At 37.9% G+C, this 21952-nt stretch overlaps 1 long non-coding RNA gene and 1 pseudogene across 2 annotated transcripts in view; both read right to left on the reverse strand.

Annotated features, from left to right (window-relative positions):
• Positions 1-21952, reverse strand: part of LOC144353146 (anaphase-promoting complex subunit 2-like) — a 44182-nt pseudogene that overhangs the window by 8305 nt on the left and 13925 nt on the right. The window contains exons 5-8 of the transcript XR_014927011.1: positions 15214-15346; positions 14334-14646; positions 13585-13674; positions 2045-2072 (exon numbers count right to left, since the gene is read on the reverse strand). The product of XR_014927011.1 is annotated as an anaphase-promoting complex subunit 2-like (transcript). The remainder of the gene's footprint in view (positions 1-2044; positions 2073-13584; positions 13675-14333; positions 14647-15213; positions 15347-21952) is intronic.
• On the reverse strand, positions 18168-18796 carry LOC146732010 (uncharacterized). Its single transcript, XR_014927031.1, has 2 exons — positions 18732-18796; positions 18168-18255 (listed from the first exon to the last, which is right to left on the reverse strand). It is a non-coding gene; the product is annotated as an uncharacterized LOC146732010 (long non-coding RNA).

Consider the following 21952-nt stretch of genomic DNA (forward strand, 5'->3'; position numbering starts at 1 on the left):
AGGAGCCACCACCTGGCCCTTTCCTCCCTGGGGGCCCGCCACTACTCTTCCCTCCCGTGGAAGGGTATGAGCGCTTGCCTCCTGGCTGACTCTGGCTAGCGGACGACGCCCTAGGGCGTTGTGTTTTCTGTGCTTGGGGTGCCCTCCGCTTGCCCTTGGCAGGGCCAACTGGCTAGCGGATTCGATCTGAACCCACTGGTTCATTGCACTCTGAGGCTCCGAGACTGTACCAACCATTCCCTAAACAAAGAGGGTGGAAGATGTCCAGTCTGTGTCACTGAGGTGGGGACGTACCCCCTGACTAAGCTTGCCGGCGAAAACACATGCGTCTAAGGCTGCGTCTCGTTGCACAATGGTGGCCACGGCCAAGAGAGCCAGGTGACACTTGAGGATGTCACACGGAGATGTCCGGTGGCCCACCAGTAAATGTGTCGCCTGGTCTAGGAGGCTGGTGCTTTCCGCCTCCGAGGTCTCAGTCATGTGCGCGCACAATAATGTGCTCAAGCTCACGATGGATCGTCTCAGATTGAGCTGGTGAGAACGCCCATGGAACGCGGCTCTCCCCCGTTTGCCAAACGGTAATTCGTGGTACCGGGGTCTGGGGAAGGAGCCTTGGGTTCCGGCTGAGGGTATTTTGGTCTCATCCCACACTTTGGGGTCTGATCCCAAAACCACACCGACCGGGTAGCGTTTGGTCCAGCGAAAAGTGTTCCCCGGAAGAGACGTGTTTGAATGCAAACGATTGCCCACCGTGGGCCACGGTGGAGACAGCTCACTCCGACTGCGTCTGATCTACCTGGCCTGCCAGGGACGCAATTTTACCCGACAGTCCTTCGACCAAAGCCCTAAACTCGGAGGCAAACCCGGTGCCGCACAAGGAAGAATCTACAAAGGGACCCGCAACGAGCCCCATAGAAGGAAAACCTCCAGGGGCACAGCCTCGCTGTAGCCGGTAAAATCGGGTAAACCACTGCCTGAAAACACACTGTGAGGATGCCCTCCGATCAGTGGGAGGGAGACCGAAAAGATATCTCCACTGTCGGGCCTCCTACTTGATGTCCCGGTACGTGAAGCACCGGTAGCCGAGTGTGAGGACTTTCCACTCATGCCAAACATGCAACTCACTTTAACCGATTTTTACTGGACACGCGACCTTGCTGTGAAAATACGAGAGATGCGGTCAGTCTCAGCGATTTTAATGGCTCTGAAAAAATATCTGCCTTCAAGGCAAAAACCCCGAACCCCGCACGCAGCCATGGCAAAAGGCATATCGGATGCAGGTTCTATGCTGGTAGATTCTGAATATAACGGCAGCGAGTCCTGGTGCTGTCATTAAATCTATTCATTTCTAAATACGTAGATCAAGCATATAATGAAGACAACATGAATGAGGGAAGCAAATTACAGCAGTAAAAGGTGACGTAATGCAATCAACAAGTGATTAAGCTACGGCGCTCGGATTTTATTTTTTTGTTGTGAAAAATGCTACACACAAAGGGGAAAACGACACGAGGGTAAAAATGACAAGGAAAACTTACCCTACCAGCTACAATGTCGGATGCCGCTGAGCGGCAACAACCCAAGTTAGAAACCCGGTCAGGAAAAAGCAAAGCGATCCAGGCAGAGCTCGCTAGATTTCATCTCCACTCGAAGCAGAGAAAACATCAGAGTGATTAGCCAGCCGTAATGGTGCCACCATATGGCCTCAGTCACATGGTTCGTGACATAAGGAAAAAGAATCTTGGGGTCATGGGGCTTCCCCTGACCTAGATTCTATCTCTCAGTCATTGGCAGAATCGCTGATTGATGCCTACAGTTCAAAATAGTCATTTTGACTGACCGGAGTCTATGGTGGGTAATTGAACGTAGTGAATGTCTGTGTGCGATAAATAAGTGGTGAAATGTAATAAATGTGTCTGGCAGATTGAGCTAAAGCTGTACTGCACATGTAAAGCCAGCTTCATTATTGACTTTTTAGTTGTTGTCAACAGTATTGATCATGAAGAAAATCCATTTTTCTCTGCTTTTTAAGTAATTATATTACCTGAGATATTTCCTGACTGGGTCACACACTAGCCGGATCCAACACACGTAATGCTCTAATAGATGATATATACTGGGTCAATATATCTGCTGTATTGGCACCTAAAACAAATATATACATTACAGTAATATTACACTAGCTGGATCCAACACACATAATGCTCTAATAGATGATATATACTGGGTCAATATATCTGCTGTATTGGCACCTAAAACAAATATATACATTACAGTAATATTACACTATCTGGATCCAACACACATAATGCTCTAATAGATGATATATACTGGGTCAATATATCTGCTGTATTGGCACCTAAAACAAATATATACATTACAGTAATATTACACTAGCTGGATCCAACACACATAATGCTCTAATAGATGATATATACTGGGTCAATTATAACTGCTGTATTGGCACCTAAAACAAATATATACATTACAGTAATATTACACTAGCTGGATCCAACACTCGTAATGCTTTAATAGATGATATATACTGGGTCAATTATATCTGCTGTATTGGCACCTAAAACAAATATATACATTACAGTAATATTACACTAGCTGGATCCAACACACATAATGTTCTAATAGATGACATATACTGGGTCAATATATCTGCTGTATTGGCACCTAAACCAAATACATACATTATAGTAATATTACACTAGCTGGATCCAACACACGTAATGCTCTAATAGATGATATATACTGGGTCAATATATCTGCTGTATTGGCACCTAAAACAAATATATACATTTATACAGTAATATTACACTAGCTGGATCCAACACACGTAATGCTCTAATAGATGATATATACTGGGTCAATATATCTGCTGTATTGGCACCTAAAACAAATATATACATTACAGTATAAAAGGCATTACACTAGCTGGATCCAACACGTGTAATGCTCTAATAGATGATATATACTGGGTCAATATATCTGCTGTATTGGCACCTAAAACAAATATATATATATTACAGTAATATTACACTAGCTGGATCCAACACAGGTAATGCTCTAATAATTGATATTTTTATTGGGTCAATATATCTGCTGTATTGGCACCTTAAACAAATATATACATTACAGTAATATTACACTAGCTGGATCCAACACGCGTAATGCTCTAATAGATGATATATACTGGGTCAATATATCTGCTGTATTGGCACCTAAAACAAATATATACATTACAGTAATATTACACTAGCTGGATCCAACACGCGTAATGCTCTAATAGATGATATATACTGGGTCAATATATCTGCTGTATTGGCACCTAAAACAAATATATACATTACAGTAATATTACACTAGCTGGATCCAACACATGTAATGCTCTAATAGATGATATATACTGGGTCAATTATATCTGCTGTATTGGCACCTAAAACAAATATATACATTACAGTAATATTACACTAGCTGGATCCAACACACATAATGCTCTAATAGATGATATATACTGGGTTAATATATCTGCTGTATTGGCACCTAAAACAAATATATACATTACAGTAATATTACACTAGCTGGATCCAACACGCGTAATGCTCTAATAGATGATATATACTGGGTCAATATATCTGCTGTATTGGCACCTAAAACAAATATATACATTACAGTAATATTACACTAGCTGGATCCAACACGCGTAATGCTCTAATAGATGATATATACTGGGTCAATATATCTGCTGTATTGGCACCTAAAACAAATATATACATTACAGTAATATTACACTAGCTGGATCCAACACATGTAATGCTCTAATAGATGATATATACTGGGTCAATTATATCTGCTGTATTGGCACCTAAAACAAATATATACATTACAGTAATATTACACTAGCTGGATCCAACACTCGTAATGCTTTAATAGATGATATATACTGGGTCAATTATATCTGCTGTATTGGCACCTAAAACAAATATATACATTACAGTAATATTACACTAGCTGGATCCAACACACATAATGCTCTAATAGATGACATATACTGGGTCAATATATCTGCTGTATTGGCACCTAAACCAAATACATACATTATAGTAATATTACACTAGCTGGATCCAACACACGTAATGCTCTAATAGATGATATATACTGGGTCAATATATCTGCTGTATTGGCACCTAAAACAAATATATACATTTATACAGTAATATTACACTAGCTGGATCCAACACACATAATGCTCTAATAGATGACATATACTGGGTCAATATATCTGCTGTATTGGCACCTAAACCAAATACATACATTATAGTAATATTACACTAGCTGGATCCAACACACGTAATGCTCTAATAGATGATATATACTGGGTCAATATATCTGCTGTATTGGCACCTAAAACAAATATATACATTTATACAGTAATATTACACTAGCTGGATCCAACACACGTAATGCTCTAATAGATGATATATACTGGGTCAATATATCTGCTGTATTGGCACCTAAAACAAATATATACATTACAGTATAAAAGGCATTACACTAGCTGGATCCAACACGTGTAATGCTCTAATAGATGATATATACTGGGTCAATATATCTGCTGTATTGGCACCTAAAACAAATATATACATTACAGTAATATTACACTAGCTGGATCCAACACGCGTAATGCTCTAATAGATGATATATACTGGGTCAATATATCTGCTGTATTGGCACCTAAAACAAATATATACATTACAGTAATATTACACTAGCTGGATCCAACACATGTAATGCTCTAATAGATGATATATACTGGGTCAATTATATCTGCTGTATTGGCACCTAAAACAAATATATACATTACAGTAATATTACACTAGCTGGATCCAACACATGTAATGCTCTAATAGATGATATATACTGGGTCAATATATCTGCTGTATTGGCACCTAAAACAAATATATATATTACAGTAATATTACACTAGCTGGATCCAACACATGTAATGCTCTAATAGATGATATACACTAGGTCAATTATATCTGCTGTATTGGCACCTAAAACAAATATATATATTACAGTAATATTACACTAGCTGGATCCAACACACGTAATGCTCTAATAGATGATATATACTGGGTCAATTATATCTGCTGTATTGGCACCTAAAACAAATATATACATTACAGTAATATTACACTAGCTGGATCCAACACATGTAATGCTCTAATAGATGATATATACTGGGTCAATATATCTGCTGTATTGGCACCTAAAACAAATATATATATTACAGTAATATTACACTAGCTGGATCCAACACATGTAATGCTCTAATAGATGATATACACTGGGTCAATTATATCTGCTGTATTGGCACCTAAAACAAATATATATATTACAGTAATATTACACTAGCTGGATCCAACACACGTAATGCTCTAATAGATGATATATACTGGGTCAATATATCTGCTGTATTGGCACCTAAAAAAAATATATACATTACAGTAATATTACACTAGCTGGATCCAACACACATAATGCTCTAATAGATGATATATACTGGGTCAATATATCTGCTGTATTGGCACCTAAAACAAATATATACATTACAGTAATATTACACTAGCTGGATCCAACACACATAATGCTCTAATAGATGATATATACTGGGTCAATACATCTGCTGTATTGGCACCTAAAACAAATATATACATTACAGTAATATTACACTAGCTGGATCCAACACACATAATGCTCTAATAGATGATATATACTGGGTCAATTATATCTGCTGTATTGGCACCTAAAACAAATATATATATTACAGTAATATTACACTAGCTGGATCCAACACTCGTAATGCTTTAATAGATGATATATACTGGGTCAATTATATCTGCTGTATTGGCACCTAAAACAAATATATACATTACAGTAATATTACACTAGCTGGATCCAACACACATAATGCTCTAATAGATGATATATACTGGGTCAATATATCTGCTGTATTGGCACCTAAAACAAATATATATATTACAGTAATATTACACTAGCTGGATCCAACACATGTAATGCTCTAATAGATGATATATACTGGGTCAATATATCTGCTGTATTGGCACCTAAAACAAATATATATATTACAGTAATATTACACTAGCTGGATCCAACACATGTAATGCTCTAATAATTGATATTTTTATTGGGTCAATATATCTGCTGTATTGGAACCTAAAACAAATATATACATTACAGTAATATTACACTAGCTGGATCCAACACACGTAATGCTCTAATAGATGATATATACTGGGTCAATATATCTGCTGTATTGGCACCTAAAACAAATATATATACATTACAGTAATATTACACTAGCTGGATCCAACACGTGTAATGCTCTAATAGATGATATATACTGGGTCAATATATCTGCTGTATTGGCACCTAAAACAAATATATACATTACAGTAATATTACACTAGCTGGATCCAACACATGTAATGCTCTAATAGATGACATATACTGGGTCAATATATCTGCTGTATTGGCACCTAAAACAAATATATACATTACAGTAATATTACACTAGCTGGATCCAACACGCGTAATGCTCTAATAGATGACATATACTGGGTCAATATATCTGCTGTATTGGCACCTAAAACAAATATATACATTACAGTAATATTACACTAGCTGGATCCAACACGCGTAATGCTCTAATAGATGACATATACTGGGTCAATATATCTGCTGTATTGGCACCTAAAACAAATATATACATTACAGTAATATTACACTAGCTGGATCCAACACGCGTAATGCTCTAATAGATGACATATACTGGGTCAATATATCTGCTGTATTGGCACCTAAAACAAATATATACATTACAGTAATATTACACTAGCTGGATCCAACACGCGTAATGCTCTAATAGATGACATATACTGGGTCAATATATCTGCTGTATTGGCACCTAAAACAAATATATACATTACAGTAATATTACACTAGCTGGATCCAACACGCGTAATGCTCTAATAGATGATATATACTGGGTCAATATATCTGCTGTATTGGCACCTAAAACAAATATATACATTACAGTAATATTACACTAGCTGGATCCAACACGCGTAATGCTCTAATAGATGATATATACTGGGTCAATATATCTGCTGTATTGGCACCTAAAACAAATATATACATTACAGTAATATTACACTAGCTGGATCCAACACATGTAATGCTCTAATAGATGATATATACTGGGTCAATTATATCTGCTGTATTGGCACCTAAAACAAATATATACATTACAGTAATATTACACTAGCTGGATCCAACACATGTAATGCTCTAATAGATGATATATACTGGGTCAATATATCTGCTGTATTGGCACCTAAAACAAATATATATATTACAGTAATATTACACTAGCTGGATCCAACACATGTAATGCTCTAATAGATGATATACACTAGGTCAATTATATCTGCTGTATTGGCACCTAAAACAAATATATATATTACAGTAATATTACACTAGCTGGATCCAACACACGTAATGCTCTAATAGATGATATATACTGGGTCAATATATCTGCTGTATTGGCACCTAAAACAAATATATACATTACAGTAATATTACACTAGCTGGATCCAACACACGTAATGCTCTAATAGATGATATATACTGGGTCAATATATCTGCTGTATTGGCACCTAAAACAAATATATATATTACAGTAATATTACACTAGCTGGATCCAACACACATAATGCTCTAATAGATGATATATACTGGGTCAATATATCTGCTGTATTGGCACCTAAAACAAATATATATATTACAGTAATATTACACTAGCTGGATCCAACACACGTAATGCTCTAATAGATGATATATACTGGGTCAATTATATCTGCTGTATTGGCACCTAAAACAAATATATACATTACAGTAATATTACACTAGCTGGATCCAACACACGTAATGCTCTAATAGATGATATATACTGGGTCAATATATCTGCTGTATTGGCACCTAAAACAAATATATACATTACAGTAATATTACACTAGCTGGATCCAACACACATAATGCTCTAATAGATGATATATACTGGGTCAATATATCTGCTGTATTGGCACCTAAAACAAATATATATATTACAGTAATATTACACTAGCTGGATCCAACACACATAATGCTCTAATAGATGATATATACTGGGTCAATATATCTGCTGTATTGGCACCTAAAACAAATATATATATTACAGTAATATTACACTAGCTGGATCCAACACACGTAATGCTCTAATAGATGGTATATACTGGGTCAATTATATCTGCTGTATTGGCACCTAAAACAAATATATACATTACAGTAATATTACACTAGCTGGATCCAACACACGTAATGCTCTAATAGATGATATATACTGGGTCAATATATCTGCTGTATTGGCACCTAAAACAAATATATACATTACAGTAATATTACACTAGCTGGATCCAACACACATAATGCTCTAATAGATGATATATACTGGGTCAATATATCTGCTGTATTGGCACCTAAAACAAATATATACATTACAGTAATATTACACTAGCTGGATCCAACACGCGTAATGCTCTAATAGATGATATATACTGGGTCAATATATCTGCTGTATTGGCACCTAAAACAAATATATACATTACAGTAATATTACACTAGCTGGATCCAACACATGTAATGCTCTAATAGATGATATATACTGGGTCAATTATATCTGCTGTATTGGCACCTAAAACAAATATATACATTACAGTAATATTACACTAGCTGGATCCAACACTCGTAATGCTTTAATAGATGATATATACTGGGTCAATTATATCTGCTGTATTGGCACCTAAAACAAATATATACATTACAGTAATATTACACTAGCTGGATCCAACACACATAATGCTCTAATAGATGACATATACTGGGTCAATATATCTGCTGTATTGGCACCTAAACCAAATACATACATTATAGTAATATTACACTAGCTGGATCCAACACACGTAATGCTCTAATAGATGATATATACTGGGTCAATATATCTGCTGTATTGGCACCTAAAACAAATATATACATTTATACAGTAATATTACACTAGCTGGATCCAACACACATAATGCTCTAATAGATGACATATACTGGGTCAATATATCTGCTGTATTGGCACCTAAACCAAATACATACATTATAGTAATATTACACTAGCTGGATCCAACACACGTAATGCTCTAATAGATGATATATACTGGGTCAATATATCTGCTGTATTGGCACCTAAAACAAATATATACATTTATACAGTAATATTACACTAGCTGGATCCAACACACGTAATGCTCTAATAGATGATATATACTGGGTCAATATATCTGCTGTATTGGCACCTAAAACAAATATATACATTACAGTATAAAAGGCATTACACTAGCTGGATCCAACACGTGTAATGCTCTAATAGATGATATATACTGGGTCAATATATCTGCTGTATTGGCACCTAAAACAAATATATACATTACAGTAATATTACACTAGCTGGATCCAACACGCGTAATGCTCTAATAGATGATATATACTGGGTCAATATATCTGCTGTATTGGCACCTAAAACAAATATATACATTACAGTAATATTACACTAGCTGGATCCAACACATGTAATGCTCTAATAGATGATATATACTGGGTCAATTATATCTGCTGTATTGGCACCTAAAACAAATATATACATTACAGTAATATTACACTAGCTGGATCCAACACATGTAATGCTCTAATAGATGATATATACTGGGTCAATATATCTGCTGTATTGGCACCTAAAACAAATATATATATTACAGTAATATTACACTAGCTGGATCCAACACATGTAATGCTCTAATAGATGATATACACTAGGTCAATTATATCTGCTGTATTGGCACCTAAAACAAATATATATATTACAGTAATATTACACTAGCTGGATCCAACACACGTAATGCTCTAATAGATGATATATACTGGGTCAATTATATCTGCTGTATTGGCACCTAAAACAAATATATACATTACAGTAATATTACACTAGCTGGATCCAACACATGTAATGCTCTAATAGATGATATATACTGGGTCAATATATCTGCTGTATTGGCACCTAAAACAAATATATATATTACAGTAATATTACACTAGCTGGATCCAACACATGTAATGCTCTAATAGATGATATACACTGGGTCAATTATATCTGCTGTATTGGCACCTAAAACAAATATATATATTACAGTAATATTACACTAGCTGGATCCAACACACGTAATGCTCTAATAGATGATATATACTGGGTCAATATATCTGCTGTATTGGCACCTAAAAAAAATATATACATTACAGTAATATTACACTAGCTGGATCCAACACACATAATGCTCTAATAGATGATATATACTGGGTCAATATATCTGCTGTATTGGCACCTAAAACAAATATATACATTACAGTAATATTACACTAGCTGGATCCAACACACATAATGCTCTAATAGATGATATATACTGGGTCAATACATCTGCTGTATTGGCACCTAAAACAAATATATACATTACAGTAATATTACACTAGCTGGATCCAACACACATAATGCTCTAATAGATGATATATACTGGGTCAATTATATCTGCTGTATTGGCACCTAAAACAAATATATATATTACAGTAATATTACACTAGCTGGGTCCAACACTCGTAATGCTTTAATAGATGATATATACTGGGTCAATTATATCTGCTGTATTGGCACCTAAAACAAATATATACATTACAGTAATATTACACTAGCTGGATCCAACACACATAATGCTCTAATAGATGACATATACTGGGTCAATATATCTGCTGTATTGGCACCTAAAACAAATATATACATTACAGTATAAAAGGCATTACACTAGCTGGATCCAACACGTGTAATGCTCTAATAGATGATATATACTGGGTCAATATATCTGCTGTATTGGCACCTAAAACAAATATATATATATTACAGTAATATTACACTAGCTGGATCCAACACACATAATGCTCTAATAGATGATATATACTGGGTCAATATATCTGCTGTATTGGCACCTAAAACAAATATATATATTACAGTAATATTACACTAGCTGGATCCAACACATGTAATGCTCTAATAGATGATATATACTGGGTCAATATATCTGCTGTATTGGCACCTAAAACAAATATATATATTACAGTAATATTACACTAGCTGGATCCAACACATGTAATGCTCTAATAATTGATATTTTTATTGGGTCAATATATCTGCTGTATTGGAACCTAAAACAAATATATACATTACAGTAATATTACACTAGCTGGATCCAACACACGTAATGCTCTAATAGATGATATATACTGGGTCAATATATCTGCTGTATTGGCACCTAAAACAAATATATATACATTACAGTAATATTACACTAGCTGGATCCAACACGTGTAATGCTCTAATAGATGATATATACTGGGTCAATATATCTGCTGTATTGGCACCTAAAACAAATATATACATTACAGTAATATTACACTAGCTGGATCCAACACATGTAATGCTCTAATAGATGACATATACTGGGTCAATATATCTGCTGTATTGGCACCTAAAACAAATATATACATTACAGTAATATTACACTAGCTGGATCCAACACGCGTAATGCTCTAATAGATGACATATACTGGGTCAATATATCTGCTGTATTGGCACCTAAAACAAATATATACATTACAGTAATATTACACTAGCTGGATCCAACACGCGTAATGCTCTAATAGATGACATATACTGGGTCAATATATCTGCTGTATTGGCACCTAAAACAAATATATACATTACAGTAATATTACACTAGCTGGATCCAACACGCGTAATGCTCTAATAGATGACATATACTGGGTCAATATATCTGCTGTATTGGCACCTAAAACAAATATATACATTACAGTAATATTACACTAGCTGGATCCAACACGCGTAATGCTCTAATAGATGACATATACTGGGTCAATATATCTGCTGTATTGGCACCTAAAACAAATATATACATTACAGTAATATTACACTAGCTGGATCCAACACGCGTAATGCTCTAATAGATGATATATACTGGGTCAATATATCTGCTGTATTGGCACCTAAAACAAATATATACATTACAGTAATATTACACTAGCTGGATCCAACACGCGTAATGCTCTAATAGATGATATATACTGGGTCAATATATCTGCTGTATTGGCACCTAAAACAAATATATACATTACAGTAATATTACACTAGCTGGATCCAACACATGTAATGCTCTAATAGATGATATATACTGGGTCAATTATATCTGCTGTATTGGCACCTAAAACAAATATATACATTACAGTAATATTACACTAGCTGGATCCAACACATGTAATGCTCTAATAGATGATATATACTGGGTCAATATATCTGCTGTATTGGCACCTAAAACAAATATATATATTACAGTAATATTACACTAGCTGGATCCAACACATGTAATGCTCTAATAGATGATATACACTAGGTCAATTATATCTGCTGTATTGGCACCTAAAACAAATATATATATTACAGTAATATTACACTAGCTGGATCCAACACACGTAATGCTCTAATAGATGATATATACTGGGTCAATATATCTGCTGTATTGGCACCTAAAACAAATATATACATTACAGTAATATTACACTAGCTGGATCCAACACACGTAATGCTCTAATAGATGATATATACTGGGTCAATATATCTGCTGTATTGGCACCTAAAACAAATATATATATTACAGTAATATTACACTAGCTGGATCCAACACACATAATGCTCTAATAGATGATATATACTGGGTCAATATATCTGCTGTATTGGCACCTAAAACAAATATATATATTACAGTAATATTACACTAGCTGGATCCAACACACGTAATGCTCTAATAGATGATATATACTGGGTCAATTATATCTGCTGTATTGGCACCTAAAACAAATATATACATTACAGTAATATTACACTAGCTGGATCCAACACACGTAATGCTCTAATAGATGATATATACTGGGTCAATATATCTGCTGTATTGGCACCTAAAACAAATATATACATTACAGTAATATTACACTAGCTGGATCCAACACACATAATGCTCTAATAGATGATATATACTGGGTCAATATATCTGCTGTATTGGCACCTAAAACAAATATATATATTACAGTAATATTACACTAGCTGGATCCAACACACATAATGCTCTAATAGATGATATATACTGGGTCAATATATCTGCTGTATTGGCACCTAAAACAAATATATATATTACAGTAATATTACACTAGCTGGATCCAACACACGTAATGCTCTAATAGATGGTATATACTGGGTCAATTATATCTGCTGTATTGGCACCTAAAACAAATATATACATTACAGTAATATTACACTAGCTGGATCCAACACACGTAATGCTCTAATAGATGATATATACTGGGTCAATATATCTGCTGTATTGGCACCTAAAACAAATATATACATTACAGTAATATTACACTAGCTGGATCCAACACACATAATGCTCTAATAGATGATATATACTGGGTCAATATATCTGCTGTATTGGCACCTAAAACAAATATATATATATTACAGTGATATTACACTAGCTGGATCCAACACACATAATGCTCTAATAGATGATATATACTGGGTCAATATATCTGCTGTATTGGCACCTAAAACAAATATATATATATTACAGTAATATTACACTAGCTGGATCCAACACACATAATGCTCTAATAATTGATATTTTTACTGGGTTACATTACATTAAAAAATTTTTTTAAACCTAAACTCTTACTGATAATTTTCAAAAGAGAGTGATTTCAAAGTTAGGCAAGTATTTTGTGGAAGGTAAAAAAAATGATAATAAATCATATACCTTACAAGGTTTATGAATCAACTTGATGTCTGTTGATCAACATAAGATCAGTAAAAACATACCACATTTACTCTATTATTATGTACTTTAAGAACCGAATGACGCTGTTTTTTACAGTCATTTTGGCTATCCACGAAGGCTTTAATTTAAGCAGGCATTGTGTTAAAATGAATGTTTTTTTTTTATTTACATAATATTCAGCAAATCAAATATAGCTACATCGTGTATTCTCACCTGGATGCAACAGCCTGGTCTCTAAGGCTGTCTTTAGCGAACTCATTAATTGATTTCTCTGATCTGTTTTCTCCAGGCAATTCTTCAAGTCTTCTAAAGCAGGCACAGACTCTTTGGACTCTACTATTATATTAAACAGTTCTTCAATGCGAAGATTGGCATATGTTTGATACAGAAAGTATTGTAACCGATCTTTCCATTGAACAAGAGAAACCTTTGTACTATTGCTTAGTAATCTTTGCTGTGGCAGTTCACCTCGGAAAACTAAATTTAACCATCCAACTACTTTGCCTTTCAGCCATGATAGTATACACTAATATAAACACTTTTGACTTTTGTTCTTGGCAAAGCTGCCTTTGTGAGTGTGTTTAATATGAGGTTATTATGAGAATACTGAAAAGTATTCATAAAGGCAGTACTGGTGATCATATCAATCATATGCATAGAAGAGGTCAATGCGATTCTGTACTGCCTGAGTGCATACTTTATGGTATTCTCATGATTATTATTATACATCTTTTCCTGTGTGCAGTAACAATTTAGTGAGATACCAAAATGCCAAAGTTTTCTTGTCTGTTTAATATATTGCATTCATTGAGGAAATTCTATTAGTCATCCTATATTATTGCTGTATCCGATGTAAACAAGGAAAGTAAGAATAAATGTGACCCATTTTCCAAATAAGGAAAACATTCAAAAGTGTCAGTACCGGTAATACACATTTGTAAGGAGTTTTACGAATGGATTAATTCTACTATTACTTTTGGTCTCAGGTAAATAATGATGTTTTGTACACCATCCAACCAAAATTTGTTTTCCCATTTCATGCATTTACTTAAAAATTGAGATAGTTTTCCATCCCTTATTTCAATTGTCTTACCTTTTCTAATGGTCCTATAAATGATGATTCAAATTCTTCTTTACAAGTATGTATAATGTAGTGTTCTATTTTGCTTTGAATTATAGACGTAACAGCTTCTGACGAGACTCTCTCCAGTAATCCTAATTCATATCTGCAAATAAAATATATCTGATAAAACCTGGCTATTTTATAGATGAATATTGCACTGGGTTTCAATACTTTTAAACACTAATAAATTGCACTGTTTTTCTAGCAGAAACAAACTGGCGATAAGCTATTTTAAAACTGCACTTTGAGAAGATTCCTAACCATATTAGGATCTAGGAGCTAAGACAGGAAATATTTGGTGGTCTGATTTTATGTGAACTGTAAGAAATATGTGTGAAATATTCAATTTTCAATGATTTTCAGCACATGCTTATCTTTAATTTTTTTTTTTAAATTTCATTTGCTAACACCTTTAGGCGAGGGTTCTCCGAACTCGCCTATTCACATAGTTTATACCCACCATAGACTCCGGTCAGTCAAAATGACTATTTTGAACTGTAGGCATTAATCAGTGATTCTGCCTGTGACGGAGAGATAGAATCCAGGTCAGGGGAAGCCCCATGACCTCAAGATTCTTTTACCGCTTACGTCACGATCGCACGTGACCGAAGCCACCTGGCAGCGCAACAGGTAGCCGTCCATCACTCTGGTTCCTTTCTCTCCGCCTCGAGGACTTAGACCAACACGACGGAAAGAGTGGGGAGGTTGGGGGTGGGACCCGGAGTCTATGGTGGGTATGAACTATGTGAATAGGCGGGTTCAGAGAACCCTTGCCTAAATTCACTACGTTCAATTACCCACCATAGACTCCGGTCAGTCAAAATGACTATTTTGAACTGTAGGCAGAGTCAGACACCGATAGGTGGCGGGTTTTTCTGAGCAAACAGAAAGAATAATGAAAGTCTTTTCCCAGTCCGGGATGAAAACAAACTCAACACCCTAGTTAAGACCCCCCCAAAAAATGGGGGGTGTCTTACCTTGCCTGTGCTGTCCTGTGCTGTGCTGTGAAGCCAAAATGATGCTACGGTGACAGGGTTCGGTGATCCCGAGAAACCTAGACCCCAACCCAATACTGAGGGGGTAGTAAACTTTCGAAGTAAAGACCGAAACAGTTCTGCATGAGGGCATAGACTGTAAAGCGGGACCTGGGAGCTTCCAGGGGATTGCTGAAGGTAGAGAAATCTGTCCGCATAAAATGCCGGACTGACTTATTGCCTATGCGCAGGGACCCTAGCGGTCGTTCGGGCTGGGTCAGCAAACCAATCTAGAGAGACCCTTTTCAATGGATTCGGTGTCCCTTAGGTGGTAGTTATTAAAGACGTTCTGCGTTCTCCAGAAGCCTGCCCTCCATGTGTGCTCGAGGGGGGGCGCCTGACACTAGCACTAGCGAGTTAGCAATCGCACAGACCTCATGCACTCGTACTTGGTGTCTCTGCAAACTCTGTTGAGGAAGTCAAAGTATTATAGACCTCTAGAGCGGACAACACAGCCGACAAGTCCCAGTTGGGCGGTTCCCTTGGTATGGGGTCTCAGCGTCTGGAAAGCAGTAAATAGTCTCCTAATAATAGGACAATCGGTTATTCTTGTTCCCGTACGTTTGAATGGTGGGGGGACAAGGCCGAACTGTAGCCAACGATCGCTGCATAGGACAAACCCACTTCGTCAAACAGGTGGATGAAGGAGCCTGCTACCTGGCCAATAGAGGGATGGTATCGATCAATCTCCCTTCCGCTACACTAACCAGTGTATGCTCGCAGCCTAGAAATGTAGGCTGCATTGGTGGAATCCCTGTTCGCCCTGGCCAAAACGTTGGCAGCCCGCTCAGATAAAGCTTTCATATGTGCGGGTCTAATGAGAGCCTCTATGCATGTAAGTGATACCCGCTGGGCTCGTTGGTAGTGTGCCGTCTGTTGGGACGACAGGTCCGGTAAGTCCGAAAGCACTGCTGGTGTTTCGACTATCGTTTCCGACAGCGGTGGAAACTAGGCCCTGCTTGGCCAATTGGGTGCAACCAATGATAATATGCAGGTGTGCACCTGTCGAAGTTTTCTCCGGTGCCCGGTGAACTAGCGGGAAGGGAGGAAAGGCGTACACAACTAAGTGGGTCTGCGGGGTGGCAAAGCGACCCTGGCCCAGGCTCCTGGAGTCAGCAGGAGTGTTACGTACGTCAGGAGCTTGGTGTTCCGGGGTGCGGCAAACTGGTTTAACCATGGACCGTCAACAGCCGAAACAGCCTGGAGGCTACCCACTGGGGTATCTGCCACTCCGTGTTCTGGAGACGGAGTCGCCGTGAAAGGGCGTCGCCAGACTGTTCCTCACCCCTGGAAGGTGGTGTGTGGTTAGCTCCACATACTCCAGGCACCAAAGGAGGATTTTGCTCCGCTAGGACTGACAACAATGGGGAATGCGCCCCCCCTCCTTCTTGAAGGAGACCACCGCTGCGTTGGCCGTGCGGAGCAGGACTCTGTGGTCTCGAACTATGGGTAGAAAGCGTGGTAGTGCTAAGTATACTGCTCACAGTTTGAGCCGGTTGATATGGTAGTCACGAAACTAATGCGGGAGCCATATCCTTGGGCTTGTTCGTCCAATAGATGCACTCCCCCAATCCAGGGGGGAGGCATCTGTTAACAGAGTCATACCTGCGGCGAGCGGGTCCAAGGGGGCCCCTCTGCCCGAGGTTGGCCAGTGACGACCACCAGGGCAGGGCTTCCTTCACTTGGTCCGAGATCGAAAACCGCCTATCTAGTTTCCATAGGAGAGCTCGGCGTTATAACAAGTGTTATTGTAATGTCCGTATAAATTTCCCAAAACTGTAGAGCCCCGTATAAATGTTATTGACTCAATGAAATATATAGACACCACTGTTGACAGGCTATGGGTCTCCCACGTCAATGCATTCTTCCGACAGTTATGAAACAACAGTTTCCCTTTAAGTTATGCTTTATTCCTATTCATCATACCAGTTATGACATGTACAGGCTGAATAGTACTCTGATGGTATAGAATGATTGACTGCAAAAATACAAATAATACAAAAAATAGAATGTCACAAAGTCTCACCAAGCCTTTCTCAATGTTACAAATACAGCTCCATAAGAGCACACACAAAGGGAAATATATCAACAGTAATAGCGCCTTCAGGCAACAAGAAAAAATACACATACTTTTCAGTAAATAACCTTCATGTATATAAAATACCACACAAATTCAGAAAATGACAGTACAGAGTAAATCATTCATGAATCACTGAACTATTATTATTTTGTAAACTGGCATTATTTGGGCGTCCGGCTGTGATCACTAAGTGAATGCGTGATCACCCAACGTGGTTGCAACATGTTATTACATCATCGACACAACTCTGCCGCATGGAGAAACGACTCGCTAAAATATAACAAGATTAATCTGCATAAAGTGTCTCTCACCGTACTTGTAGATCTACCCAGCTATCAACTAAACGTTCGATTGCTTGTAAGCTGTAAACTTGCCAGTCTTTCGAAGTTTCTGCCACAAAACTTAACCAACGCTATGTGTCACTGCATACGATTGATTTCTTGCAATAACCACCTTGTTTGTTTGTTCAAGTTCTACTTCCCGTCTCACCTCCAATGCTACCATAGGTGGCGCACTAACCACACGTAGTATCGTGAATAACAATAGCGGATTTAAGAGAGCAAGTACAATGTAACAGGAATGATAAACTGAGTTAAATAAGTTTGTTTTGGCCATAACATTCCGGCCCCCTAATTGTACAGACTTAGTCGAACCAATTATTTAAAAACTAACTAATGGCCAAATCTAATTAAAGTATCACTAAAAAAAAAACAAAAACAAAACAAAACAAAAAAAACATTAAAGTGCGAGTCAGCCAAAATCCACCCATGAGGTAGCCAAAGCAATCACAGGAGCTTGATGGCATCAACGCAGCCCCCGCACATAAACACGCACAGCGCCACCCACCACGGAAGACACACCCGCAACAGGCCACCAAGCACTCACGAAGGACTGCTAACCGCAAACCTAAACATCACCGACCTGTGGCTTAGGACCATCAAATCCACCATCAGCATCATCAGATTCCAGTAGCAAACATAACTTGTCCACTGGACGCAAATACACATTGGTCTTCGTCTTAACTTTAACCATTCGAACCAGCCCCCTTCGGTCCTTCATCACCTCCACTACCTTTCCCATTGGCCAGATGTTTCTTGGGACTGAATTATTTATGACAAGGACAATATCCCCCAAAGCCAGGTTTCGTCTGGGGTGAACCCATTTTTGTCTTTCCTGCAGCGATGGTAGGTACTCATTTAGCCATCTCCTCCAGAACACATCTGCCAAATATTGTACTTGGCGCCATCTACGTTTCACGTATGTGTCTTGCTTCTCAAATACACCAGGAGGCAGGGTCTGATTTGCATGCAGCAACAGCAGGTGATTTGGAGTTAATGCTTCAAGATCATTAGGATCTTCTGATACAACTGATATGGGGCGTCCATTGATAATAGCCTCCACCTCACAAAACAGGGTCTGAAGTGCTTCGTCATTCAAGTATACTGTTTGTTCCTTAAAGAGTGACACAAGAATCTTTCGAATCGTTCTAATTTGTCGCTCCCATATCCCGCCCATATGTGATCCAGCAGGAGGATTAAATCTCCACTCAATATGATCTTGCCGAAGTATGCTTCCAATCTTTTTGTGGTTCCATTTATTAAGTTCCTCCTGCAGTTCTCTTTTGGCACCTACAAGGTTAGTACCGTTATCTGATCTTATAGACTGGACATTCCCTCTTCTGGCTTTAAATCGCCTAAGAGCATTAACACAAGAATCAGTATTCATTGAATACGCAACTTCCAAGTGGACTGCACGTGTTGCCATGCAGGTAAATACAACACCATACCTTTTAACAGTACAACGACCTCGTCTGACCTCCAAAGGCCCAAAGTAATCAACGCCGGTATGCGTAAATGGAGGGTTATCTGGTGTGACACGCTCGGATGGCAGATCCGCCATTTTTTGTTCACCTATTTTGGCCCTGTATCTTCGGCACACAATGCATCTGGCTACAGCTCTCCTCACTAAGGTGTTGGCACATAAAATCCAATACTTCTGACGGAGACTGTTCAGCATAGCATTCCTACCAAGATGTCCAACAGATTTATGTACAGCATCTATAATGAGATGTGACACAGGGGAGTCTTTGGGTAGAACTATTGGATGTCTAATACTCTCTGATAATACTGCACGTTCCAGGCGGCCTCCAACTCGAATGAGTCCATCTTTTACTACTGGATCTAATTTGTACAAACGGCTCCCACATGTAATCCTTTGGGAGTCTGATGTCAAGGCCTTGAAGTCATCTGAGAAATGTTGCCTTTGGGTGTAAGCCAATATACTATGCTCTGCCTTTCGTAAGTCCTGTACTGTGAGCTCTGCAGGCTTAAAATGCTTTGACACCCTTTTGAACTCTTTCATTTTGTCATTAACAACCTTCTCTTGTTCTATTGGATCCATAAATGTTTTTCTTACTGCTTCTCTCACTTCCTTACGCGTCGTAGCCAATTTCCGAAGCTTCTCCTTTGCTACCAAAATCCAACCAATGGCTATCTTCAAATTCATCCAGCTTGAGTAGTGTGACATGAATCTGTCCAAGATTCCAGGAGATGGGTTCATTAGAACTGATGTATGCACCTCTTTCTTTATCTCTGGGTCAGTATCCGGGAGTGCAGTAGAAAAGGCACTGCATGTAGGCCATTCGGTCTCAGGTTTCCAGAGAAATGACGGACCATCCAACCACCTATTCCGCCGAGCTGAGTCAGCTACATCAAGTCCCCTAGAAGAGTCATCTGCAGGATTAGATTTAGAATCTACATACCTCCATTGTGATGTCTCAGATGCTTCTCGGATAACATTTACACGATTTGCCACGAATGTGTGAAAGCGAGCAGTTTCATTCAAGCAATACCGTATGACTGACATACTGTCTGTCCAGAAGAACGTTTTGTCGAAAGTATACTCCAACTCTCTCTTTATCAGCTTGCTCATTCGTACCGAGATGACAGCAGCTGTCAATTCCATGCGTGGAATGGTTACCTTCTTGACTGGAGCTACTCTGGATTTACCAACCAAAAGAGCACAGTGGACCATTCCTTTGTCATTTACAAAACGAACGTAGGATGCGGTACCATAACCTCTTTCGCTTGCATCAGAAAAGTTGTGAAGTTGACATGAAACTATTTTGCCAAAGCTGGGGGGCTTGAGACACCTTTGTACAGAGATGGTCTTTAATTGAGGGAGGTCTGCTGCCCATTTTCTCCACCTTTGTAGATCTTTACTGTCTATCTCTTCGTCCCATCCGATATTGCGTCGACACAAGTCTTGCAGAAGAATTTTACCAGGCAGCACAAATGGAGCCGCTAACCCAATTGGATCATAGATTGAGCAGATCACTGATAAAAGGCTCCTTCTCGTGGAGGATCGCTCCTGAATGTCAATATCAAAACCCAGGGCATCTGACTCGACATTCCAGAACACACCAAGTGCACGCTGCATAGGAAGATCATCACAACTTAGATTTAGTTGCTTAACATTCTTGGCCCTGCTTTCAACTGGAATCGATTCCAAAACCTTGTGGCTATTACTTATCCACTTAGTTAACTTAAAACCACCCATATCACAGAGGCTTATTAGGTCTTGGGCTACCAACTTA

This window comes from Saccoglossus kowalevskii, chromosome 18, assembly GCF_978046115.1.
Source record: "Saccoglossus kowalevskii chromosome 18, keSacKowa6.1, whole genome shotgun sequence".
In the NCBI taxonomy this organism is placed as follows: domain Eukaryota; kingdom Metazoa; phylum Hemichordata; class Enteropneusta; family Harrimaniidae; genus Saccoglossus; species Saccoglossus kowalevskii.